Source organism: Sus scrofa, chromosome 15 (genome assembly GCF_054392235.1).
Source record: "Sus scrofa isolate SSC_HxYL_T2T_F1_AM1 chromosome 15, Sscrofa_HxYL_maternal_Yorkshire_Landrace_v2.0, whole genome shotgun sequence".
In the NCBI taxonomy this organism is placed as follows: Eukaryota; Metazoa; Chordata; class Mammalia; order Artiodactyla; family Suidae; genus Sus; species Sus scrofa.
The window spans coordinates 144,995,651-145,021,806 of record NC_139397.1 but is presented as its reverse complement, the minus strand read 5'-3'; the positions used below and the strand labels follow the sequence as shown (position 1 = coordinate 145,021,806).

General features: G+C 42.7%; 1 protein-coding gene across 2 annotated transcripts in view; it reads left to right on the top strand.

The window, feature by feature from the left end:
- Positions 1-26,156, top strand: part of DNER (delta/notch like EGF repeat containing) — a 337,447-nt gene that overhangs the window by 68,085 nt on the left and 243,206 nt on the right. Inside the window, exon 1 of one of the 2 annotated variants that reach the window (XM_085000656.1) lies at positions 17,541-17,832. The exons of the other annotated variant lie outside the window; for it this stretch is intronic. The gene's annotated coding sequence lies outside the window, so the exon portion shown is untranslated. Of the gene's footprint in view, positions 1-17,540; positions 17,833-26,156 lie in introns of those variants that run through there. 2 annotated transcript variants of the gene reach the window in all.

The window sequence follows — 26,156 nt, the reverse complement described above, 5'->3', positions numbered from 1 at the left end:
GGGAGAGTAGGTAACAGGTGAATTTGTCTTGTGGAGTGTAGGGTTCACCAGGCAGTTATGCTGTTGATTTTGATGCTCTTCCTTAAGATGTGAGAAGGAGGAGCAGAAAGGGTAGGGTTCTCCTCCACTAAATATAAAGGGTCATGACCTCCAGGTGTTAGACATTTTCTGCCGTCACTTTGTGGGATATAAATACAACCCTCCTTTGGATGACCTCAGTGGCTCTGTCCTGGTATAATTCCACGGTGCTCTTAGCTGAAATCAATGGTGGGTTGGAGCTGCCTCCTGCTGGCTTCCAGGGTGACTCTGTGTATCTCCTTCCTACCTGGAGTTCAGGGACGTCGCATTGGTAGCTGCAGATGACGAGGTGGGAGTGTTTACACCGTGGAAATTGGAAATGCTTTTAAAGCAGGATTTTTTTTTTTTTTCAGAGAGTTGGCTGGTAAACATTTATCTGCAGATAATTGGATATAATTCATTCTGAAGTCATGCTTTTACCTACTTTATGCTCTCCCTCCTATGGAGGAAAACATTTTAATAAGTAATGCTGATAAGTGTATCACTGTAGAGTTAAGCTTGCCGAGGCATCTTTGTACTCAACCTTTGCTATTTTTCGCCTTTTAAAAAAGAAAATGCTCTTTTCTGATGGCAATAGGGATACATCCTGAAAGGACTGTGGATTAGAGGAGTTGAGAGTGTGAGCCAAGGCCCTTTTATTAACGTGCTGCTGTGTTCTAGCCTTTTCTCACCTCCTCCTCTCTCCCTGTCTCTGTTACTGGAAAGAATTACAAGTGTCAGCCACTTGTTCAGTCTCATGAATTCAGGACAGCATATGCTTCGCTCATGGATTTTGGCCTCCTGACACAGGTTAGTGGAGACACATTATCTCTGGATGGGAAGAAGCCTGCTGTAATTGCAAGCACATTTTCAACAGAGGAAGGTTTTGCACTTTGAAAAAAAAAAACGTGGGCTAATGAGTATATAAGAGATGAGTTGTTCTGAGGCAAAGTGCACACTTTAAAGAAAGGTCTATTAGCTTTTGTATTAGAGTCAAAGAGAAACAATGTTGTAGGTAATCAGAGCACCTATGCAGAGATGTTTACCATTTAGCAGCTATTATAACTTGCTTTTATTGTAAGGACTATTATGCAAATGCTTAGAATTCCCAACGCAAGACTCAAGACTGCCAAAAGAGAATTCTTTAGAAAACTAGGTATTCTAGGAGCTCCCGTCATGGTGCAGTGGAAATGAATCCGACTAGGAACCATGAGGCTGCAGGTTCGATCCCTGGCCTCGCTCAGTGGGTTAAGGATCTAGCGTTGCCATGAGCTGTGGTGTAGGTTGCAGACACGGCTCAGATCTTGCATGGCTGTGGCTCAGGCGTAGCCTGGTAACAACAGCTTCGATTCGACCCCTAGCCTGGGAACCTCCATGTGCGACAGGTGCAGCCCTCAAAAGACAAAAGACAAAAAAAAAAAAAAAAAAGAAAGAAAGAAAGAAAGAAAGAAAACTAGGTACTCTATAACATCCAAGTCATTTGATATCTCTGAGGTGAAGCAGTGAAAAAAGATTGGAGAAGTGGAATAACTACAGTCAGTGCCTTTGGACAGGTTCAGTACAGAACTTACAAGTAACACCAGAAAGCTGACAGATATTTCAAACATTTAAAGGCTTTGCAAAGAGAGAGCCCTAAATACTGAATCTGATGCAAAACGATATGTGTTACTCTAGGAACTGTATATGCTTTGACTTAACCACAAAACAGTGGGCTCCATTTAAGACAGTGGATAAAAGCTTCTAAATGGTAGGATTCATTACTTTGAGCTTGTAACTTTACATGATTCAGTTGGCCTTTATTGAGCATTTACTAGGTACCACCTACAGTGGGAGGCCCTCAGGATGCACACATGATTGTGATGGGAAAGCAGCCGTACCAAATACATGGGAGTGAAAAATCCAAACTCAAGAATGAAAGCGATGGGAGTTCCCCTCGTGGCTCAGTGGAAATGAATCTGACTAGTAGCCAAGAGGATGCAGGTTCAATCCCTGGCCTCGCTCAGTGGGTTAAGGATCCAGCGTTGCCATAAGCTGTGGAGTCGGTCGAAGACGTGGCTCAGACTGTGGCGTAGGCCGGTGGCTACAGCTCCAGTTCGACCCCTAGCCTGGGAATTTCCAAATGCCGTGGGTGTGACCCTAAAAATGCAAAAACAAACAAAGACCCCACGAATGGAGGTGATGAATTCAGTGATACCTTAAGCTTTCCTGAGTAATATTGCATTTCTAATGGCAGGTCCCTCTTTTTTATATAAAAAGGCAAATGCCATAGAATAATGTACTTTTATTTCTTTAATTTTTTCCCTTATGCATGAGAATCGTGCTCTTTGTGGAATGATAAGAACTTTTAGAGGAGGAGTTCCTGTCGTGGCACTGCAGAAATGAATCTGACTAGGAACCATGAGGTTGAGGGTTCAATCCCTGGCCTTGCTCAGTGGGTTAAGGATCCGGCGTTGCCGTGAGCTGTGGTGTGGGTCACAGACACGGCTCGGATCTGGCATTGCTATGGCTGTGGTGTAGACCGGTGGCTACAGCTCCGATTCAACCCCTAGCCTGGGAACCTCCATATGCCGCAGGTGCGGCCCTCAAAAGACAAAAGAGAAAAATAAAAAAATAAATAACTTTTAGAGGCGTCTAAGAAGGTAAATTACTTGTAATCTCCCAAATCCGAGATAATCACCTATAGTGCATTTCTCCAGAATCTTTTTTATATGTATGTGTAAATATATCACAGATTTCAAGATGGAATCATTGATATACACAATTTTATATTCTACCTTTCTCCTTAAAATCTCATGAGCATTTCTATATGTCATTACATTTTATAGAAAAACTTTCTTTTCAATTATTGGCTATTTCATCATGCAGACATTGTAATCATTTAGTATCTCTTCTGTTGTTGCCGTTGCTTCCAATTTTTGGAACTTTGAAGTTGCTTCCAATTTTTGTTATTATGTTATAGATAGCTTTGATGGAGATATCCACAGATACTCTGTATAAAAATCTTTGTGTACATTTCTGAATGCATTCATACCGTGTCTTCTTGGGAATAGAATTACTGAATCAAATAATTACAGGTGTAATTTCTCTTGATGATGTATTTCCAGACTGCCTTCTCCAAACATTTCCTAGTTTATATTCCTACCTGCAATGACATGAATATCCTTAAAATGTACACTTTCGTATTAATGTAATGGATCCAAGGGGGAAGGCTGAATTCTGAAAAGAAGATTTTGTAATGACTAGTTTGTGCAGAAGTGAGATAAATATCATCCTTGTTGTCCCACTGACTGATTTGCTCTCCCCCCAGATCACTGCATTACGTTACATTCGGCTCTCTCTGTACATGCCCACTTCTATGGGAGGCCACTCTGGAACCCCCGATCTCTTCTCACCCTGTTTTATTTCCTTCTTAGTAGCATTACTTGGCATGAAATATTTATTGCTTACATATCTCTTGTCTCTGGGCTACAGCATGTAAGCTTCATGGGGGCAGGGAGCCTGTCTGGTTCCTTAGCACGTTGCGTGTTCAGTCAACAGATGTTGAATGGATGCTACTAAAATACTTGAATTTCGTTGCTCTTATGATGTTCATTTATTTATTATTATTATTATTTTTTAAGGCTGCACCTGTGGCATATGAAGGTTCCCAGGCTAGGGGTCCAGTCAGAGTTGTAGCTACTGGTCTATGCCACAGCCAGAGCAATGCCAGACCTGAGCCCTGTCTGCGACCTACACCACAGCTCATGGCAACACTGGATCCTTAACCTATTGAGCAAAGCCAGGGATCGAACCTGCCTCCTCATGGATGCTAGTCAGATTCGTTTCCGCTGAGCCACGACGGGAACTCCTGATGTTTATTTGTTTTATAGCTTCAGAGAACCCAAGTGTAATGTACATAACAAGCAAGTCAGATGTGCAGTCCATCCTACTAGTAACTCAAAGATGGCCAGCCCAAGCTTTCCCCCCAAACTATGCCAACTGCACAACTGCAGAGAAAAGCAAAATATACTTGCTAAGCATCAGCAAAATACAGATAAAAATGTATGGTGATTTGACTTTCCAGTTTGGGTGTTTGGGATTCTGAATTAAACCTGAACAGCATCCTTTATTTTACATAGCGAGCCATCTGTGTTTACTGTGTTTTTCCAAATCAGATTTTTTGGGCTATTTCATTATTTATGACAGATTTTTCTTGGCAGTCCAAGCTGTGTACTAGTCTGCACTTGGGAGTTGTTTAGTCACCACGATGCCTTGTAACAATGCCTTAAAATGAGCAGGTGAAAACAAGTCTTCACCCAGGGCGGGAGTACTAGGTGCCCGAGCCCTGGTTGGTATTCACTCCCTGCAGCTTTTGCAGGATTCATGTCAAGGAAAGAGGAAGTTGAGATTCACATTCAGGTGACAACAGAAGAAGGATCGAAAGTCCCATGGCCACAGTTTGCGTTCACCCTTGGTCGTCTGTAAAGTGGCAAAAGGACTCGATTGCCTCAAGATAATTTGCTTCTGGCTGATTATCTGGGGGCACTAGCCCTCTTTTCCCAACCTTGCTATTCAGCCTGTGTCCCTGTGGTTTGTGCCCTGTTGTGCTTGGCACACTGTGTCACAGATGCTAAGAGGAGCACTGCAGCGTTGGGAACGAGGGCTTCTACATCCCTGTTCTGGTCCTTGCCTGGACTTGGCTGAAGGTCAATGCCTACAAAAAATTTGACTGAGTGAAAATGGAAGGCGCTCAAAATAAAAGTGTCCCAAGGGGCCGGGTCAGGGTAACTCTCCACCAACATTTCTGAGAAGTGACTAGGCTTCCGATTTGTCTCCTAGTAATTATTATTTTTAACTCGCCTCATTATTATTATTATTATTATTATTACTCTCAAGGTATCTGGATTTGGATGATAAATTTTATAGTAATCTACATCAGATACATTTAAATATTGAGAGATTGGTAAACATAGATGAAGTAGCTAAAAAATAAAGAGCAACTCAATTTGTACAAATGGACTGGCCTATTTCTAGGGCCTGTAAGTGCTTCAGTGACCCCAGATGGATGGGCTGACAGGGCCCTACAGCGTTGCACCCTGTTCTGTTAACCACAGCTTTCTTTAGTGGCAGGAACCCTGGGCTTCTAGCTCACTCAACATCACTGGTCACTTATCTTCATTTTGTAGAACAATGTTTACAGCCTTTAGTGCATCCCTGAGAGGACCTGGCATAGTATTATTATTAAAATCTGACTATATTTGGAGTTCCCGATGTGGCACAGTGGATTAATGATCCAGCTCATCTCTGTGGAGGTGCCAGTTTTATCCCTAGCCATGCGGTTAAGGATCCAGCATTGCTGCCATTGTGGCATAGGTTGTAGCCGCAGTTTGGATTTGATCCCTGGCTAGGGAACTTCCATATGCCATGGGTGCAGCCTAAAAAAAAAAAAAAAAAAAAAAAAAAAAACCTCATTACATTTTATTTTATTTATTTTATTTTTTTTGTCTTTTTGCCATTTCTTGGGCCGCTCCCGCGGCATATGGAGGTTCCCAGGCTAGGGGTCGAACTGGAGCTGTAGCTGCCAGCCTGCACCAGAGCCACAGCAACGCAGGATCCGAGCTGCGTCTGTGACCTACACCACAGCTCATGGCAACGCCAAATCCTTAACCCACTGAGCAAGGGCAGGGATCGAACCTGCAACCGCATTGTTCTTAGTCGGATTCGTTAACCATTGTGCCACGACGGGAACTCCCTCATTACATTTTAAATATTAGAGTGGTAAATTTAGCACGAGCATCTGTTTAGTCATTTTTAAAAATTTTATTTTATTTTTACTAGATCGTAGCTGATTTACAATGTTGCATTAATTTCTGAGGTATAGCATAGTGACCCAGTCATACATATATATATTCTTTTTCTCATATTATCTTACATCATGTTCTATCCCAAGAGACTGGATAGAGTTCCCTATGCTGTACAGGAGGACCTCATTGCTTATCCATTCTAAATGGAATAGTTTGCACCTTTTTTTTTTTTTCCTTTTTAGGACTGCACCTGTGGCATAAGGAGGTTCCCAGACTCGGGGTCAAATCAGAGCTGTAGCCGCCAGCCGACACCACAGCCACAGCAATGTCATATCCAAGCAGCATCTTCTACCTACAGCACAGCTCACGGCAACCCCAAATCCTTAACCCACGGAGCGAGGCCAGCGATTGAACCTGCAACCTCATTGTTCCTAGTCGGATTCGTTTCCACTGAGCCACGATGGGCACGCCATAGTTTGCATATTTAATCATTCTGATCACCCAAGGTATAGTCCATTCTTCTCAGCTCCCAGGACCAAGCAGCCCCAGGAACCTGCAGCTGCAGCTCTCAGTGATGACTCGGTTTGGGGGACATCTCAATATTGGAAAACAGGCTTTCTTCAGAAATCAAGATGATCCTTGTACTTGAAAGGCAGAGGGTTTAGGTAAAGTGCAGTGATCAGAGGTCTGGGGGAAGCTTGCAGGCAAGTTCCAGGTTGGTCCTTGGATTGGTGTTTGGGTTTTCCTGAGTCCACATGAGGAATGGCACTGACACTGTTTGCACTGGTTCTGCAAAGCAGAGAGCTGGAGGTGAGAGTCCTTCTCACATGATTCTCGCCCTTGGAGGTTCTTTGAAGATGAGGTTGAACAGCTGTTCTCTGGGAAGATAAGATAATTGACTTTGAGAGATTAGAAAAAACACAAAATGAGGAGATCGGTTTGGAGTGTACACAAGGAAAGAAAACAGTGATATAAAAAAGAAATGTAGAATGACTAAGTATTGCAAAAGTGATGCTGCCTATACCATGATAACTTACAGCCCATGTTTACTGACTCCCAACTGTTTTCTGGGCTCTTAGGCATTTTACACGGATTTCATTTAATCCCCTAAAGTAGGCATTTTTACCGTCAGTATCAAGATCCTTGTTTTACCAGTGAGGGAGCTTAAGTAACCCACACAAGGATAGACAGGTAGGAAGCTGCAGAACTGGTTCCAAGACCCGAGTTTCTATGTGCTGTGCAACCTTCTTCCCTGGTTTAGGGTTCATCAGAGATCAGACCACTGCCCAATGTGGTCCATGCTGTAATTTTCAGTGCATGATACTGTCCAGACTACAAGGATCGCTGGGCACACAGTCCCTCCTCCGATTGAGACAACCTCAAACCCATTACATTCTTCACTGGGAACCTGAGGATGTAACTCGCTCAAGACCACACAGCCTGTAACTCTTTGCTGTCTTCTCTTCTCACCTGCCAGCTAGAATCCCATGAGCCTTCGCGTGACCCAACCTCTTGCCAGTGTTCTCAGCTCCCTTATCCCTGGGGACATTCTGTTGTGCCAGCTCCTTAAAACTGTGACCCACATCTGTCAAGCATCTTCTTTGCTGCAAACCCAGGCTGTCCAGCTCTGTCAGGTGAAGCTACCCATTCTGGAGATGGGTGCCACTGCAGATTCCTGGACTCCGACCACTCCTGGGGTCCTCAGCACTGCCCAGCGAGCCTTCTGTGGCCCCTGTGACCTGTCTGTGCCATCTAGTTCCTGGCATGGCTTCAATTCCGTTGGGTACACATTGCTCCGAGACAATTACTGCCTCAGATGCTTCCAGCATGTTGTGGTATCTTTCTCTTTCTCATCCTGTTGACCATGATGGAAAAGAAGTACAGTAAAAGTCAACTGAATATGACATTTTTCTTGATTCCAGAAACTATCTCAGATATTTGAAATTGCCTTGAACCTTCCCACTCATATAGCATGAGCAGAGAAAAAGGTGTTTCTACTCAAGGCTTTTTTTGTGGGACGGGCTGAGCTACTTTCCCTTCCTGTATCAGCTGATGATAATGTTTTGCTCCCTGTTCACCTGCCTTTAAATAATTTGACACAATTCTATATTAATCCTTTCAACAAAGCCATGATTTCGTGAGTGGGAAGTTTCACTTTATAGCATAGTCGTGAAACATGCAGATCAGAGCTTCGAGCTGAGGAGGCAGAGAGCTGCCACAATAGAATCCAAGCTGAGGTGTCCTTACTTTGTGAAAGTGCATCTAGGTTGATATTAGCCTTTTAGAGGTTTTTTTTGGGGGGGAGTCTTGTAACCTTTTAAAATAGCCTCTGTGGGTTGTTGGGGGTTGGGCGGGGGAGAAGTGGGCTAAATTAGGAGCTTGGGATTAAAATATACACACTACTATATATAAAATAGATAACCAGCAAGGGTCTCCCTTACAGCACAGGAAACTATACTCAATAGCTTGTAATAAGCTATAATGGAAAAGAATCTTAAAAAAGTATATATCGTAGAACTGAATCACTTTGCTGTCCACCTGAAAGGAACACATTATAAATCACCTATATTTCAGTAAAAATAATAATAAAATAGCCTCTGCACAGTGCTCATGATACTGTAGTGGAAGAGGGCCCGGGGAAGCTGTGAAAAGAAATTCGTGCTGGCGTTGGGGACGGGCTTCTGCCAATATCTCCTTCGTCAACGTAATTCTTCTTCGAGGCCTCTTCCATAGACGGATGTTGGTCGTTAAGATCCAAGTGAAAACGGAGGCTGTCCCTCGGAGGAGGAAGCCCCCGCTTGTGGTCCCTGTTACTTCATTGGTAAAAAGGCTCAAGTTCTGTGAACACCTCTCAGGCCAACATGGGGCCACCATCAGAGGGTCTGCTCCTGAATCCTGGGGAGTTTCAGCCCCCGTCTTCGCTTCCTGGCTCCATCCTTCAGTGGCCCATAGCTTGAGTTCTGTGTGTATTGAGCCCGAAGTCCCAGCCTTTTTAGAACTTTGCTTTTGGTCACTTTCCAGATGTAAATATAAAGCCTTAAAAGCTGATTTTTAGTTTTATATATTTAGAAATTACCTTCGGAATTCTTTTTCTCTGTTTTGGCTGCCCCGTGGCATATGGAGTTCCCAGGCCAGGGGGCAGATCTGAGCCATGTCTGTGGCCTACACCGTAGCTGTAGCAACACCGGATCCTTCAACCCACTGTGAAAGACTAGGGATTGAACCTACCTCCTGGCGCTGCAGAGATGCTGCCAGTCTCATTGGGCCACAGCAGGGACGCTTCAGTGTTCTTCTTCTTCTTCTTTCTTTCTTTCTTTTTTTTTTTTTTGTCTTTTTAGGGCCGCACCCATGGCATATGGAGGTTTCCAGGCTAGGGGTTGAATCGGAGCTGTACCTGCCAGCCACAGCCACAGCAAGGAGGGATCCAAGCTTCGTCTGCGACCTACACCACAGCTCATGGCAACTCTGGATCCCTACCCACTGAGCGAGGCCAGAAATTGAACCCGGATCTTTGTGGATACTAGTCAGGTTTGTTAACCACTGAACCACGACAGTAACTCCAAGGAAGATGCACATTTTTAAGCCTCTCTTTCTGCCCTTCCACTCATGCCAGTTGCATATCACAAGGTGAGACTGAAAAAGAGTTGAACACTCAGGAAATGTTTTCCATTTGGATATGCAATTGTGCCACACTGTTTTGTTGAAAAGAGTGTTCTTTTTCCATTGAGTTACTTTGAAGCCTTTGCCAAAAATTAGTTGACCTTTGTTTATGCCTTTTTCTGGACTCTGTTCCATTGATCTCTTTGTCTGTCTTTAGGCCAATACTACACTGCCTTGCTGCCTGGAGGTAATCTGTGCTCTATTGTAGTTTTGAGACCAGATAGTGTGAATTCTCTAACTTCACTCTTTTACAAAAATCAGTTGGTCCTTTTAGTCCTTTATATAGTTCCATATAAATTTTATTTTATTTTTATGGTCTCACCTGTGGCTTATGGAAGTTCCCAGGCCAGGGGTCGAACTGGAGCTGCACCTGCAGGCCTGTGCTGCAGCTTGCAGCAATGCCAGATCCTTAACCCACTGAGCGAGGCCAGGGATAAAACCTGCATCCTCACGAACACTATGTCAGCTTCTTAACCCACTGAGCCACAGTGGGAAATCCTCCATATAAATTTTAGAGTCGGTTTATTTTATTTTATTTAACTTATTATTTTATTTTATTTTTATTTTTTGTCTTTTTGCCTTTTCTAGAGCTGTTCCTGCGGCATATAGAGGTTCCTGGGCTAGGGGTCTAATCGGAGCGGTAGCCGCTGGCCTATGCCAGAGCCACAGCAACATGGGATCCAAGCTGTGTCTGCGACCTACACCACAGCTCACGGCAACGCTGGATCCTTAACCCACTGAGCGAGGCCAGGGATCGAACCCACAACCTCATGGTTCTTAGTTGGATTCGTTAACCACTGAGCCACGATGGGGACTCCAGTTTCTTTTTAATAGCTGTAAAAAGCCTGCTAGGATTATAACTGGTATTGCTTGGAATCTATAGATCTATTGAAAAGAATTGATATATAAACCACCAATTCCCCCCCCATCCTGTTAGCTTTTTGTTTTAAGGGATTGCTCATAATTTAAGGAAGAGAAATTATGATTATCAAATGTATACGCTGATTAGAAAACAGATAATGAATTCAGATTTTCACTAATGGGCTTCATGTGGCATCTATCCCAATTACTAAAACACGATAATAAGAATATTAAATAATTTTCTTAAAGCAACTTAGTAATTTCTGAAAGAAACTAAAGTAAAATGTGCAAATTAAAAATGATGGTATTTTCCTGTTAGCCAAAAGGTCAAATGCCTCCATGTCCACTTAAAATAATTAAGAGGGTGGTGTTCAAGCTTGGTTTTTCCTCTTAAGAGCAGTGGTAAATATTAGCCATGGACTCTCCAGGAAAACAAAGAGATTACCTGTCCCCCCCCCCCCGCCCCTCCGCACTGGCACCGATTTGTAGCATTTGCCAAGTTCTGCGTTGTGAATACTCCCACTACAGCTGATTTCAAGCTATCAAGGTGGTCTCTCTACACAGAGATGTGCACTAGCACATCATTCTATAGAATTTCCATCATAAAGATACGATAGAGGTGAATCACTTGAGAGGTAAATAACTTGAGTGTTTATTGCCTTTGCTTTTAATATAATTTATTTAATTATAAGTTCGTTTAATTTTTAGTAATGGCTGTATTTAACAACTGGCTCACAAAGTTCCTGAAAATTTCACAATCGGCAAGTTGGTATAAGCCACTGTGGGCCAAGAGTAAAGCATTTTTCATATCAAATTGAACTAATTGCTAATGAGTTAATGTCAACTAAAACAAAATACAAGGAGACTTGTGTTTTGTAACTTTAGATTCTTGATCCAACGATCCCAAACTGATGGGGTTGAGTAGACATTATATTATTATTTTATAAATTAATAAGTCATGGGGTGCAACTGTGTGTTTTGAGGGGGTACCAGTGGGTCAGGGAAGATTGGCTGGGACTTTTCCTTACTTAGGGTGTGATGAGTGAGGTAACAAATTGACCCAAACATGTAAAGGCTTCTCCAGAAGGTAATGACAGTTCAGGCCAGTTCCAGGTGGTGATGGTTGATTTCATTCCTTTTTTTGGAAGGTGTCTGCTCTCCTCAGTTATTCAGGGACCAGGTTAAAGACAGCTCTGCAGTTTTATCCAGGGTCACACAGAGGTTTGATTCTGGTCATTGGAAGGAGATGGAGCCTGAAGGTGCAGTAGGGGGTGTGGTTTGAATGTCAGGCCTGGAAGTAACTCCAGCATCTTCCTCTTCCATTCCATTGGTGACACCACTGTCACGTGACTACTCAGCTGCAAGGGAGGCTGGGAAATGTAGTCCATTGGTGTACGGGGTGGGGGGGCGGGGGTGGGGTGGGGGGAGGAGCAAAGCAGATTTGGGGAAACAGTTTGTAGTTCCTGTCATTGTCACTGATCGTGGGCAAGTCTTTCTCTGAGCCTTGGTTTCTTCCTCTGTAAAATTCAGGGCTTGAATTAGGTCCTTCCTAATTCTGTGACTGCTAACTCACTCTGTCTTCCCCCCTCAGCATTCCCTGTTCATTTCTTTCTTGTCTCCTGAGGGTGGCTTTTGTTCATCCATTGGGCCTGATGTGAACCCCTTTCTGCCAGTGGAAACCGGTCTTTCCTACGACTTGGCAGCTCTGTCCACCTGCCTGGCTTGGGACCAGGGCACTCCTGACTCAGGGGTTTTGTGTGCAGCTGTTCTGTCTGGGGAGAATCGTGTGTGGTGCAGGTCAGAGGTTTGTCAGGAAGCTATTCCCATTTTTCTTTACTCAGGAAAATGCCAAGCTGAATAGGCAGGTGCAAGCATTATGCTCCAGCAGACAACGTCCTGGAGGCATTATAGTGTGCCATGGAAATGCAGCCTCTGGAGTCAGACTGCACGGGTTCAAATTACTGCTTTGCCTTTCTGAGCTGTGTGACTGAGGACAAATTACTTAACCTTTCTGTGCCTTGGTTTCCTCCTCTATAAATGTTGTTTAAGATAAAATTAAACAAAAAGATAAATATATAAATGAAATTAAAACTATTTTTGTATAAAATAACCCTCAGAGAGTTTTCTGAGGATTAAATCAGCTCATACATGTAAAGTGCACAGAACAGTGCCTGCTGCATGGTAAATGCTATAAAAATACTGTTCTTGGGAGTTCCTGTCGTGGCTCAGAAGTAACAAACCTGACTAGTATCCATGAGGACTTGGGTTCAATCCCTGGCCTCACTTAGTGGGTTAAGGATCCCTCGTTGCTGGGAGCTGTGATGTAGGTCACAGATGTGGCTCAGATACTGCATTGCCGTGGCTGTGGTGTAGGCTGGCAGCTGCAGCTCCCATTTGACCCCTAGCCTGGGAACTTCCATATGCCAAGGGTGCAGCCCTAAAAAGACACAAAAAAAGTATTATTCTTGGTGGTGGTGTTAGTGATACAATTATTATCGCACAGAGGAGTTAAGAATATGGTGCTTTTATGGGCCTTGTGAACAGGCAATAAAAAGTGTCAAGATCTGGTGGTTTTATTTTATTTATTTATTTATTTTTAGGGCCACACCCATGACATATGGAAGTTCCGAGGCTAGGCATCAAATCGGACCTGCAGCTGCCGGCCTACACCACAGCCACAGCCACAGCAGATCCAAGTCGCATCTGTAACCTACACCACAGCTCCCAGCAATGCCAGATCCTTAACCCACCGAGGGAGGCCAGGGATCGAACCTGCATTCTCATGGTTCCTAGTCAGGCTTGTTAGCACTGAGCCACAATGGGAACTTTCAAGATCTGGTGATTTTAAAATTGGCGGTTGGTTCAATAGGTCGTGCAGTGCATCCTGTTCACCAAAACCGCAAAACTGTCCCAATTTCTTTTTCTCTTTCTAACTGCCTTTAGTCTCTCCCTCCTGCCCTCCTTCAATCCCTTTCCCTCAAGGAGAAGTAAAGACAGTGGGACTTTGAAGAAGATTTTATGGAAGAAGGATTTGGGCTGGACCCTAAGAGTTTCCATTGGTAGAAGGGAAAAGGGCATTTCAGGTGAGGGAACAGCCTGAGCAGACGGCCAGTGGGAGCGACAAGGGAGGCAGGCCCCTCTTCCCGGCCTCCTGGAAGATGCTGTGCCAGGTTGCCATGGTGACGACAGACTCTTTTGGGCCAGCAGCCTGGTGAAGCCACCGGAGCAGAAAAGATGGGCAATTCCCTGGTCCCCATTTTTGCCCAGACTGTGAACGCCAATCTGTTTTCTTCCAGAAAAAGTGATTTCTCTGAGTCTTATTATATCATCAGTCCCAAAGAGAACATAATTCACCACAAACAAATGTAAATATATCATTACAAAAAGGATTGCTTTTCTGTTTTTCTCTTCTTTGGGTAGTAGTTTAGTAATTCCAGTTTCTAGTTAAGGGAGACGTACTGCACAGGTGTATTGAGAGTAGAATGAATTTTCTATGGGGAATGAGAAGACTGGAGGGCGAGTCTTGGTTCTGCCTCCTTCTAGTATATAACCCGGGAGATTTTACTTCCTGCCTGTTGATTTCTTCCTTACAAAGTGAATTGGCATCATCATTTCAGAGACAGTTTGGCTAAATTAAAAAAAAAAAAAAGAGAAACAAAGAATCCATAACTCAAGCACTATTACAATTTTTTTTGCTTATTCTCTCTTCATATTTGTTCAAAAATTTTAAATGAAGTTATGATCATAGTCTACTTTTAATTTTATATCCTGCCTTCTCCCTTAACCAGCTGTTGTTTATATTTTTCCTAGGCTGTTTCTGTGTGGCACTGTCTCTGGTCGAGGTCAGAGTCATAGCATGCTGTGTGTTGGAGTTTATAATTTACTCCTTACAATCAGAATCTTCGGCACATTTTCTTTTCCTTGGGTTAGATATTCGGTGTCTTGTGTTTTCAGGCCATTGGTAATGTGCTTAGTAGCTCCAGGGCCTCTGTGCTTCAGGCTCTTTGCTGGGTACATGAAGGAGCTGTTGTCCCTGGCCCCTCCTGTGACCTGAATTAAGCTCCCTGAAAGTAGGAGTCCAAGGGGAGGTCCAGCCTTGCCCAGAGACAGGGCGGATGGAACGTGCCTCTTTTGGATGTGGGTTCCTTGACCCAGCAGGGCCAGAAAGTAGGGTGGCTTGGGCGCTGCCGTCCCCTCTCCCACTGGGATAGCCATTGACTGGGGCTGCTGGGTAGGCCTGCTTACCCAGGCTGGGAAGGAGCCTTGCTGTTTCTGCACCACCCTGAACAGCTTCAGATTTCTCGTGTGTCCTTGTGTTACCTTTAATATTTGGGGTTTAGTTTCAGTGTCCTAAAACTTTAAACCATTGGTTTTATTACTTTAGATTCACTTTGGCTTTTCTATAAAGAAGTTTTATTCTTTTAATTACGTAGGGCTTTAAAAAATCTTTTATTTTTGCATTACTAAAGTGGGATTGTACCATTACAAGAGAAAAGGACTCATAACCTAAACACAACTTGAGATTTTTGTTTATCCCCTGTTAATATTCAACATATTTAACAAAGTTATAAACACAGTCCATGAATGATTTTATATCCTGCTTCTTCACTTAACCTGCCATTGTTCATATTTTTCCATGTTGTTTTAGAGAGTTCGTGACTTTTAGTGGTTACAGTATTCTGTGTGGTGATTGTATCATAATTGGCCTAACCATTTCTCTCATGTCACACGTTGAGTTTTCTCCAAATGTTCTATTAAATTTTTTTTGGGTTTGATGTTGAACTTATAACTTTTCCCATATTAAATTAAAGCTATTTTATGCCACTTGTTTACTTATGGCCTAGTAGGTTTCCCCAAAGGGTCTACCCGTTTACAATGGCATAGATAGACATGTTGAGAGCAGCTGTTTCATTGAACACTTGCTGACATTTGATCTAATCGTCCTCATTATTAATTTATTTACTTTCGATGATTAAGTAGGGAAAGAAGATATCTTGTTTTAATTTGCATTTTTAATTACTGGTAAGCTTGAACGTCTTCCCTGATTCATATTTTTTTTTTTTTTAGAGATTTTATTTTGTGAATTATCTTTTTAGATCCCTTGAGTGTTTGGGCCTCATGTTTTTCTTATTGCTTTAGGTAAGAAAGGTGCTAGGCTAGCACTTTGCTGTGAATACTGGTTTGTTTCTTACTTAGCATACTTTCTGGACTGGTATTTCTGTTTCAGTGATCTGGACTTGTCATATTAATACCACAATTGGATGCAGTTCTGTGGTCCTGTTAGAATTTTATGTCCTTGTGCTCCCCATTTTTTATAAGAAAAGTGTTCATGTGTGAAAAGTGTCCAGTGAGTTTCACCTACCCCATCTCCCCAAAAATCCTACTTGAGTTTTGATTGTACATGAGTGAAATCTGCATATTAATTTTGGAAAAACAGACATCTATTAGTCCTTTATCAAGGAGATGAACCTGGTACATGTTTGTAGAATTGACGGCTTCAAATGCTTTCCTCGTTCAATCTCCATTCCAGGTTTTCTTTGTGCGCTGCTAGATGTTTAGTATGCAAACGATATATTATGGTTAGTGTTTATTTAGCTTTAGAATGCATGTGTCAGAATCTCCTACTCAATGTTTTGTGAGATGTTGATAGAAATCATGAGTAACTTTGAATTTGCGCAGCCTTCTGTAGGAGCATTCTTTATTTTTTTTTTTTCCTTTTTAATTTTATTGGAGTGTAGTTGACTTACAAAGTTGTGTTAGTTTCAGGTGTACAGAAAAATGAGTCAGTTACACATAGGGATGTACCCATTCTTTTCCAGATTCTTTTTGCATATAGGTTATCAGAGGATACTGAGTAGAGTTCCCAGTGCTCTACAGCAGGTCCTTGTTAGTTATCTGTTTTATAGAGAGGAGTGTGTATGTATTAACCCCAAATCTCCTAATTTATCCCTTCCCTCCAAAGAGCACTCTTTCTAGGAACCCTTGGAGGTTGGCGTCCTTTCTCTAACGTTAAATCGGTATTGAAATGATGCAGTGTTTGACTTTTCATCCTTATCAGCTAAAATCACTATCTTGCACCCAACATCCTTGCCTTTGCTGCTAACATTTTATTCAATCATAGCTCTGTATATTGACAGAATAATTTATATTAGCTCAAAATGTTCTATAGTGCTTTAATTAGTAGGGTTGGCAGAATTATTTTATTGTTTGATACAGAATCAATGATAATGCCAATAATAAAAATAATCCTAGCTGACATTTGATGTCTTACCTTTGGCAGTCCTTTTTCTTAGCTAATTTAATTCTTAATCCTGTGAGGTAGATGCTGTTATTATCCCCATTTTGCAGATGAGGCAGCTGAGTCATTGAGAGACTAAGCAACTTACTTTTGTTTTTCTCCTTTGCCCTTTCACTAGATGTGGAGATGGATGTGGTTTTCAGACATAAACTTGTTTTTGTCAGTTTTGCTGTGATGCAGGGAAAAATGAATCAATGCAGTCATTCCACCGACATTTCACTTTGCCATTCTCCAGGTCTTATCTAGGAAGAGGTTCAGTTTGGGAGACTGGAAGCCCATGGCTCTCTGTCTCTCTGATACACCAAACTCCTTGCTTGAGGGTCCTTTAAGGGCTGGCGCATTCAAACCCGTGCCCTGGCGTCCCTAACTTGACCGACCCCAATGGGGGCAACCATTCCGAAATCTCTCCTTAGCACTTCCGCCCAGTGAGGCCTCAGTATAGTGATTGCAGAGCTGTTGAGTTGCCTTAGTGAGTCCTCCTTAGTCAGATGTCAAGAGAGTCTTTGTGAGGCTAATAAAAATGTGTAGAGAGTCTTGTACTTGGGGCTGAAGCATACTTATCTATAGTACATCTCAGATGTTACCTACAGAGCTCTCCCTACTAGAGCATTGGAAAGCTGTAAGCTTTAGTTAGGATGATAATCATGACCTAACATTTCTGGAGCCCTGACAATCACATATTAATCATTTAAGTACTGCATCAATGCTACGAGCAGGATTCTATTATTATCACATGCATTTTACAGCTTAGACAGTGGAGGCACAGTGGCCCAGCTAGTGATTGGCAAATTTAGGGCAGAAATCTGGAGAGTTTGGATTCAGAGGGCAATCATTCAATTGTCATGCAAAAGCGTTTCCCATTTCTTTTTCTCCCTTTTCTCACTCAGAGCAAAGGAGAGTAAAGGGAAGTTGGAGGAAAGGGGAAGGAGCAGAGTGAGGAATTGCTGGTGTCTTTTAAGGACTCTGAATGAAGATTATCTGAAAATAAATTAAAGGAAGTATGCAGAATGAGAGCTGGAAGAGTCAGTGATCAGCTCCAACACAAGGAAGCAGCTAGTCTAAGGGCAGTATCTTTTATGTCCTGGCTTCTCCTACCTAATATTAGGACCTGGTACCCTCTGTCTGCAGAGGCCAAGATTTGGAGCTTTCCACCTGCATCCAGATGCTGTCTTGGTGAGTTGGGTCACAGTCAGGGCTTCTTCTTCTCCTTCTTCTCCTTTTCCTCCTCCTTCTTCTTCCTCTTCTTCTTCCTTTTATGCTTCTTCTGTTTCTTCTGCTTCTGCTTTTACTTCTTTTATTTTTTAAATTTTTAAAAATTAAAAAAATTTTTTGCTTTTTAGGGCCGCACCCGCAGCATACGGAAGTTCCCAGGCTAGGGATCGAATTGGAGCTAGCAATGGGGGATCCAAGCCACGTCTGTGACCTACACCACAGCTCATGGCAACACCAGATTGTTAACCCACTGAGTGAGGCCAGGGATCGAACCCATAACCTCATGGTTCCTAGTCGGATTCGTTTCTGCTGCGCCACAAAGAGAAATCCTCCTTTTTCTTTTAATTAAAGTATAGTTGATTTACAATGTCGTGCCAATTTCTGCTGTACAGCAGAGCGACCCAGTCATATATATATATACACACACACAAACATTCCTTATGTTATTTTCCATCATGTTCTATCACGAGACTGGATATCTTACCCTGTGCTGTATATGGTAGGATCTCATTGCTTATCCATTTTAAATGTAATAGTTTTCATCTGCTAACCCCAAATTCCCAGTCTATCCCCCTCTCTCTCCACTTCCCTTAACAACCCCCACTTCTGTTCTCTATATCTGTTCATCTGTTTTGTAGATAGGTTGGTTGGTTTGTGCCATATTTTAGATTCTGCATATAAGTGATATATGGTATTTATCTTTTTCTTTCTCACTTACTTCATTTAGTATGAGACTCTCTAGTTGCATCCATGTCACTGCAAATGGCTTTATTTCATTCTTTTTTATGGTTGAGTAGTAATCCATTGTGTGTATATACCACATCTTCTTAATACATTCATCTGTTGATGGACATTTAGGTAGCTTCCATGTCTTGGCTATTGCAAATAGTACTGCATGTATCTTTTTGAATGAAAGTTTTTGATGCCCAGGAGTGGGATTGCTGGATCAGTATGGTAGTTCTATATTCAGTTTTCTGAGGAACCTCTGTACTGTTCTCCATCTTGGTTGTACCGATTTATATTTCCACCAGTGGTGGAGTAGGATTCCTTTTTTTCCACACCCTCTCCAGCATTTGTTATTTGTAGACTTATTAATGATGGCCATTCTGACTGGTGTGAGTTGGTAACTAATTGTAGTTTTAATTTGCCTTTCTCTGATAATTAGTGATTTCGACCATTTTTTCATGTGCTACTGGCCATCTATATGTCTTCTTTGGGGAAATGTCTGTTTAGGTCTTCTGCCCATTTTTTGATTGGGTTATTTTTTTGTTGTTGAGTTGGATGAGTTATTTGTATATTGCGGAGATTAAGCCCTGGTTGGCTGCATCATTTGCAACTACTTTTTCCCATTCTGTAGGTTGTTTTTTTGTTTTTTTAGTGATTTCCTTTGCTGTGCAAAAGCTTATAAGTTTGATTAGGTTCCCTCGGTTGATTTTGTTTTTATTTATATTGTCTTAGGAGACAGGGCTTCTTGGGTGAGTGTTGTGGGTCCTCTCTGTGGAGCTGACATGTTCAGAATGAATTAGCTCTGGGATCGAACGGCACTACAGTCCAGAGCTCCTGGGGCTCCTGCCACCTTGTCCCCCAAATCAGCGCACCTCTGGCTTTATCCTGTTTCATCTTTTTCGGTTCTGAAGAAGTTGGCTTTTGGAAAAAAGATCCATCATTTCAAAATCTGTCAACCATTGCTGCTTTGTAAGGCTTAACTGTCACTATGGTGCTCTCACTGTTTTCGGTATCTATTTCTGTGTAGTACATTACTCCAAAATTTATTTGCTTAACACTGCCATTTTATTTTGCTTAGGATTTTGTGGGTTGGGAGTTCTGGAAGGACTCTGTTGAGACATTTATCTCGGATCCATGAAGTGTCACCTGGAGTCTTGGGGCTGAAGATCCACTGCTAAGATGGCTTCTATCCTCATAAATCTGGAGCCTCGGTGCTCTCAGCCTGTTCCCCCTGCCCGCCCCCCGCCATCTCCAACCTTGAGCTCTCGTGCTTCATGGCGCCCCCATGTGGTTTAGGCTTCTCACCTTGTGGTGGATTCTGAGAGGCAGAAATCAATAGCTACCTGGCCAGGTAAAAGCCTTCCTGGAACTGGTATTCTTTTACTTGCTCCTTGCTTTATTGGTCCCAGCAGCCATCAGCTCACTCATATTCAAGAATGTAGAGAAAAGACTTTAGCTCCTGATGGGAAAGAGGAGAGTCATATTGCAGAAGAGGATGCTGAATGGGAGCCATTGTTGTGCCATCTTGGAAAGTAGGATCTGTCATAGCTCATCACTACCATTGCAGTTCCAACGTCTGACCCCTCCCAGACTCTGGTGTTCCTTCCTGCCACCTGCTTTTCCTGTCTTCCTTCCTCCTTCTCTCATTTCCTCTTCCCCAGTCATACTGCTCATGTCAGTACACTAATGGCTCCGGGAATGGGTCTCCTCCTTCTCATCGCTTGTCTTTCTGTTCAGAACTTGCTCTCTCCATGTCTCGACTCTTCAGTAAACAAGCACCATTTATAAAGCATCACCTATTCATCAGACCTCCCTTTCTCCCACAGGGCATTCTAATCAGTCATGGCTCTTTTCACGCACTCTTTGTGTCTTTCTTTCCTTCCGTGGTTTTAGTCATTGTTAATGGCTAGTAAATACCCGTTTATTGGCTTTAAATATTTAAGAATTGTTTTCCTCCAGAACTAAGCAGGTTATAACAGAAGGCTAGAAGTTTGGGTACCAAATGATTGAGTTTTTATTAACATTAGGAAAAGGCTTCATTAGCCAAAGCCCATTATCTCTAAAGCTGTGAAATAAGTGGAGCCATTTGATTGTAGGTGACCTGCTGTGAGACACACATACACTTGCAGTAGGCACTCTCTAGGCACTTGTGCAGAGAAGAATTGAAAGAGTAGAAGCATCACCAGTTTCATGTTTAGGTTTGGGACCAAGCATTGTTCCTGGGAGCAGATTTGAGGGGTAATTAAGTCCAAGCTGAGGTACTTGAAAGATTTACTGTGCATTCAAAGAAGTATCCTGGTAAATTCATTGAGACAGTGTGCTTTAGTGAAAAGAAGAAAAAATTGCATTGCCTGCTCTGGAATTTTGGGTGAGTTATTTAAACCCTTATGACCTGTTTTTTAACCTGATTGATAATGGGGTCAGTTCAATGATTTCTGTGGTTCGCATCAGCTCTAAAACACTTTCATATTTTTAAAAGGTGAGTTGAGTTGGGAGGCTTTCTCTTATTCTCAAATGGACATTTCTGCATGATCTCGTTTTCATTAATGTGGCAAAAATATATGGACTACATTCAAAGACAGTTTCAATATTTGAACTCCTCCCTATTTAGTTGGAGTGAAAAGACAACTTGGGAGGATGTCCAGCCTTTATGGTGAATCAATGAAAATATCTAATAACAACAAGTGGCTTTTTGTTGAATGTATGGATTTATTGATTCGCCTTCATACATGGAAAGCTGGTATTATTTCCCAAACAGGCAAATGTGGGAAAGGAAAATGCTGCCTTTTTATAGCTCCAATATGATTTTTTCCCTATCATTAGGCTTTTACAATAAAAGTTGCACTGATTCTCTGTAATTGCTTGATTCTCTGTAACTGCTTTTGGTAATGTGTTTGAATTTTTTAAAAGGTCTGAAGAAAAGGCCTTAAATAATGGTAGTACAGGCAAATAGGAGAAAACATTAAAAAAAATTGTGATTTGTCTAGCTCTCCTGTGCCTATAATTTAAAAAAAAAACAGTTTATACCTGTTTTGCTTAGCTTGTAAAATATATATTAGCTTCTGATCAATTTTATGGAGTTGAATATAATGGTTTGAATAGCTGATGTGTTTCCGTATTATTCAGTATTTTCCATTCAGCCCTTGGAATAAACAGAAACTTCTGGTCCAGCCGTTGTCATCAGACTTACACAGTGGATGGCTCTTCTAGACTCCCCCCAAGCCTGTGGGCTGTTTAAAATCTCCAACAAGGTTTCAGCTCTCTCATTCCAGTCTATCTCAGTTGGAATTCTTTAGCTGGTCTTCAGTGCTACTTTATGCATTCTTCTTTTTTTTTTTTTTCTTTTAAAGGCTCCATCTGCAGCATATGGAAGTTCCTGGGCCAGGGGTTGAATTGGAGCTGCAACTGCTGCCCTACACCACAGCCATGGCAACACTAGATCCGAGCCGCATCTGTGACCTACACTATGGCTTGTGGATCCTCAGCTGACTGAGCAAGGCCAGGGATTGAACCTGCAACCTCACAGAAACAACCTTGGGCCCTTAACCTGCTGAGCCACAATGGGAACTCCCCTTTAAGCATTCGCTCGTGCTTCCGAACCTTACATTGTTCTGGGGACAGTGTTCCTGGCATATCCTGCAGCCTGTCGTCTTGATTCAAACTTGGATTTATCTTCTCAATAATTTATATCTCTTCCTGATAACCTGACTTACAACCTTGTAAGCTTTCTGAGAAGCGGCTCCATGTTGGTTTCCAGTGTAAATCCTACCTATGCAAAAAGTGGGCTTTTCCTCTGGCTCTTGAGCCCTTCCTCTGCCTCCATCTCCTTAGTCTTGCAGCCTTTGACAATGACTGTGACCTTCACCCTCCATTCTGGCTGCGATGGTTCTGTTCTATCTGAGCTGTGGCGGAGGCTGGGTTGATGAAGACGTCAGCGAAGGCGGGAGGGCAGTGGTGGTGAGAGAAGTAGGGAATTCAAAGAGTGGAAAGAGGGACCCTTGGGAAGAATAAGAGCTGCTCTCAGCTGCATTCAATTATTCATACCCTGTCTCTCCTCCTCTCTCCTTCCACCCCCTCCCAGCCCTCACTGAGTTTCCATGAGAATAAAATAAAAGAGAACTACCTTGGGGAAGTAGATTTTTCTGAATTGGCTTTATACGATTTTCTTTGGTTTGGTTGCAATTTCTTATTTTCGCCCAGGGCTTAGGGGTCTATTTTAAAGAAATGCCACCATCCTGGAAAATTCTCATATAGTCTTGTTTATCTTCGAGATAATAAAATGAAATAAGAGTAGATGTCTTACTCTCCCATAGAAAGACTTCAAGAGATTTGCTTGCATATTAGCAATCGGAGGAAACTGACTAAAAAAGAAGTAATAGAAATTGGTGTCTTGGAGCACACTGAGCTCACCTCAGCAGGGAGAGAATTAAGGGGCATTATCTGAAATGTTAATTGTGTGTAGCCTCCAGAAATGTACACAAATACAAAAGTGTGTGATGTAACTCCAGTCTGACTGTCAAGACTGCCTGGGAGTGAGGGCTTCATGTCACAGCCCAAAAAATGCAGAGAGAAAGACGATTTCAAGTTATTTTCATACTAGTGGAAACTGCGGATGGCGTGCTGCAAACACACCTGATCTCTTTGAAATTAGAACACCCTGCTGTATTTAAGACGGGGACTATTTTATGCTCTGTTAAGTTGCTGGGGTCTAGGAAGATTTTGTATTTTTGCTTATGGAGAAATGTTTTGAGAATCTCTTAAAGCCATTTTTTTAAATTGAAGTATAGTTGATTTAAGATGTTGCGTTAGCTTGTGGCAAGGCCAGATCCTTAACCCACTGAGCGAGGCCAGGGATCGAACACACCTCCTCACGGAGACTAGTTGAGTTTTTAACCTGCTGAGCCACAACAGGGAACTCCAAGAGCAGATTTTTTTTTTTTTTTTTTTTCCTGTGCTAGTTTACTAGGGCTGCTGTCAAAGTGCCACAAACTGGATGCTTCCAAATAGTAGAAATGTGTTTGCTCACAGTTCAGGAGGCTAGAGGTTCAAAATCAAAGTGTTGGGTTGGTTCCTTCTGGAGGCTGCGAGGGAGAATCTGTTTCAGGCCCCTCTCCTAGCTCTTGTGATGGCCAGTGATCCTATAGAAGCCGTCTCTGCCCGCGCCTTCAGACGCTGTTCTCCCTGTGTGTCTGCGTGTCTCTTCTTCCTGCAGGCTTGCCAGTCATGTTGGATCAGGCCCCACACTAATTAGCATGACCTCATTTTATCTAATTACATCCACAAAGACCTTATTTCCAAATAAGATCACATTCTGAGGTCCTGGGGATTTGGACCGCAGCAAATAGGGTTGCTCAATTGAGCTGCTAACCTTGTAGTCAGGAGCCCTTAAAGAGATGGTTCTGTATTCCGATGCCGGCTCAGGCTGAGGCTGCACCAACATTCAGAGGTCTGCAGGGGGGAACGCCTGACTAGAGTTTGGTCAAGTCAAGTTAGCAGATTTTGTCCACATTGGTCCGTGGAGACAGTTCAGGTCAGCTAATCATTTATCAGCCAAAGAATGGGCATTTGGAGGGGCTGTGACTGGCCTTGTCATTAGCAAGTGTTAGATGTAAGTCATATGTAGAAGGTGGTTCTTTGCAGTAAGTGGTTTCCTAGAACAGCACAGGTTGGAGTTTCTCAGCCATCACTGTTTCCCAGGACCACAGGGCTCAAGTAAAATTCAATTTTGTCAAGTTCTTTGAAAATCTGATGAGAATTATGAACACTCTTTCTGGAAAAAAAATGCTCATATGTAGAGATATATGAATATTTGCATAGAATTTCAGTGGAGTCTTAGAGCTTTGGAGCCTTCTGAGTTCTAGAGGTCCATAGGCTCCAGGTTAAGCAAAAAAGAAAGGCAAGGAGTAAGGACAAATCCAGCGGTGTCCAGGTGGCAGCAGGCAGTCCTCTTGGAGGCTATGGTAAGTGTAGGGAGTATTGCAGGAGGCTTGGCTGGAGAGGCAGTGTCCGGGGCCAGAATCTCCAGGGCCTTTCAGGGGAGTTTCATTCGGTTGGGAACAAGAAGCCGGTGGAAGTTGCTGAGCAGGAAGAGTGCTTTGGGAAGACTTTATTTTAACAGTGGTATACTGAAATGGGGAAAAGATGGACTGCAAGGAGATACATTAGGAAGTTATTGCAGGAGTTCCTGTGTGGCTCAGTGAGTAAAGGACCAATGTTGCCTCTGTGAGGATTCAGGTTTGATCCCTGGCCTCCTTCAGTAGATTGAGGAGCCTGTGCTGCTGTGGCTGTGGTGTAGGCCTATGGCTGCAGCTCTGATTCGACTCCTAGCCCAGGAAGTTCCATATGCTGCAGGTGCAGCCCTAGAAAAAAAAAAGACATTAATGTTATTGCAATAAATTCCATGCCACATGTATTTACATAGTTATTATTTATCATATTGCTTTGAATAGCTGTAATACTAAAACACGTTGTCTTGTGGTTGTTGAGAAATTCGCTTATTGTTGGAAACTCATATAAAGTTCTGCATTGATCTGCTAGAGCTGTCATAACAAAATACCAGACTGAATAGCTCAGATATCAGACATTTGTTTCTTACTGTCCTGGAGGCTAGACATCCGAAAGTAAAGTGTTGGCAGGTTCAGTTTCTGCTGAGGCCTCTCTCTGTGGCTGTGTCCTTCATGGTCTTGCCTCTGTGCTCACACATCCTTGGCATCTCTTTGTTTTCCATAAGGACACCAGTCCTACCGGAGTAGGGCCCCACTCTAACCATCTCATTTTAATCTCATCACGTCTTTAAAGACCATATCTCCAAATACATTACATTCTGAGGTATGGGGGTTTGGGGTTTCAGCAAATGAATTCTGGGGGAACCTAGTTCAGCCCATAACACTTCTCAAGGAACCAGCATCCCATCATTGCACAAGGCTGGTGTTTCTCCCAGGATTATGCAGGGATCTCTGCCAGGAAAGCTAAGAGCACCCAGCCAAGCACTCAGCACCACAGAGCGATGCTCTGCCTCTGTTCTGTGCCTCATTTCATTGCACAGAGTAAGGTGATTGACATCAGCCCATTTTAAAAGGGATGCTGGGCTGAAACTAAAGGGAGGATATTTAATGGGTTGGGGTGAGGAGACTGTCGATGGTGAGGCCAGTGTGTGGATGGTAACACGTGTTATCCATAATTTTAAGTCTGATATGAAAGTCACTGGAGCCAAAAAGATGTCTGAAAGACATGAAATGATAAGAGTTACTGTCTGGTTTTGCTCAACCCTTCCTGATGACAGTTCCTTCACTGCTTTTGGATTTATTCCGTTTCCGTTATTTTCTATTCGTTGCATCTCTTGAGAACGATGTCCTTCTCTTACCCACATTCAGGCCCAGGAGGGGTTTGCTGAGCCTGTGCTGCAGCAACAACCACAGTTGGGGGTATGCCCCACCAAGTCATGTTAGTTCAGGGTAAAGTTTCCACGAGTTCCATATTTGCTCCATGAATCTGCTTGCTCACATGTGAAGAACCTTCACCCTGGTGATTTTTCTCTTCCTCTCATTTTCTAATGATAA